Raw genomic sequence first — 1,446 nt, 5'->3', positions numbered from 1 at the left:
CAGCCATGCTGTTATGTTGAGCTACTGGGGACTCAGGTCAACAATTTCTGACATTGCCAGTGAAGCGGAAGACCCAATAATATTATGGGCTACTGAACTCTTTTAGAATATTTTTCTGAGTTTACACACCTATAATATTCAAATGACGGAACTTAACAAAAAAAGGGGATACAGATGAATGTCCATTTTGTATCTGTGTATTCAAAGTGGTTAGGATAGATATATAGTTACATTCTCTTAATGAACAGAGTGATTTGTTCTAATGGTGTTTGTAAATAGGATATCATGTCCGCATCTTGTACAGCAATTAACCACTAGGAAGAATGTATGCAATGTGTGAATTGTTGAAACTGTCCTACCAATTTGGTTTGAAACTGTCTCATTGCTATTTGTTTCTCAATAAAATTATGGAAAAAAAGAAATATATTAATAGTAGCCAGCATTTGTTGAGTGCTCATTATATTTCAGAATTTATTAATAAATATTCACATTTATTAACTTGTTTTATTCTTGCACCAACTCTGCAACAGGACTAGGAGGTAGCCCAGTGGCAGACCATTCACCTAGCATGCACAAAATGCTGGGTTTGATCCCTAGTATCACCAAGATCAAAACCAAAGCTCAACTAAAATAAAGGAAATAAAGAATATGCCAAGCACAGTGTAGTGCCAGCTACTTTGGGGGTTGAGACAAGAAGATTGCTTGAGCCCAGGAGCTCAAGATCAGTCTGAATAACTTAATAAGGTCACTATCTCAAAAAATAAATACCTCCCCAACAATGGCCATACAAGTGGATACTGTTACTATCCTAGTTTACAAAAACAGACCCCATAGCTTATAGAGAGTGAATAAATTATGGATGATGAAGTGATAGTCACATTTTGAAACTAGAGATTTTTTTTTGCTTTTTAAAAAATATATTTTTGCTGTGTGAGCAAGGCGCCTGTCCAGCCTGGACACCATGCGGCTGCACCCGTCCTGCAGCGAGCGCTTCACCCCGGGCCGGGCCGCGAAGAGGGTCGCTGGGTGGGCTGGGTTTATCTGGGTTGGGTCTGCTGGGTTCCGAGGTCACATGAATAAAATGTTGAATGAGAAAAAAATATATATTTTTATTTTAAATAATAAAAACAAAAACAACAGCAAAAACAAATAGCCAAAACAAAGACAGAAACAGAGTAACACAATACATATGGTATAGATTTCAAAGCAAGAATAGCAAATTAACAATGGCTGTTATATTACATATTTTTATCATCAAATCTGTTGCTCATATTAACAGTTATAGGTGTGTGAGATTGGACAAATAATTGGACATTAATGCTTATTTTTAGTGAACCGTGATTTTTTTCTTGTCCTTTTTACATATCTTTTAAATTTATTTTATTTTATTTATTTATTTTTTTAAAATATTTATTTATTTTTATTTATTACATTTATTTATTGTGT

Source organism: Octodon degus, unplaced genomic scaffold (assembly GCF_000260255.1).
Source record: "Octodon degus isolate 3935 unplaced genomic scaffold, OctDeg1.0 scaffold00074, whole genome shotgun sequence".
Lineage (NCBI taxonomy): Eukaryota > Metazoa > Chordata > Mammalia > Rodentia > Octodontidae > Octodon > Octodon degus.
This window is presented reverse-complemented; position numbering follows the sequence as displayed.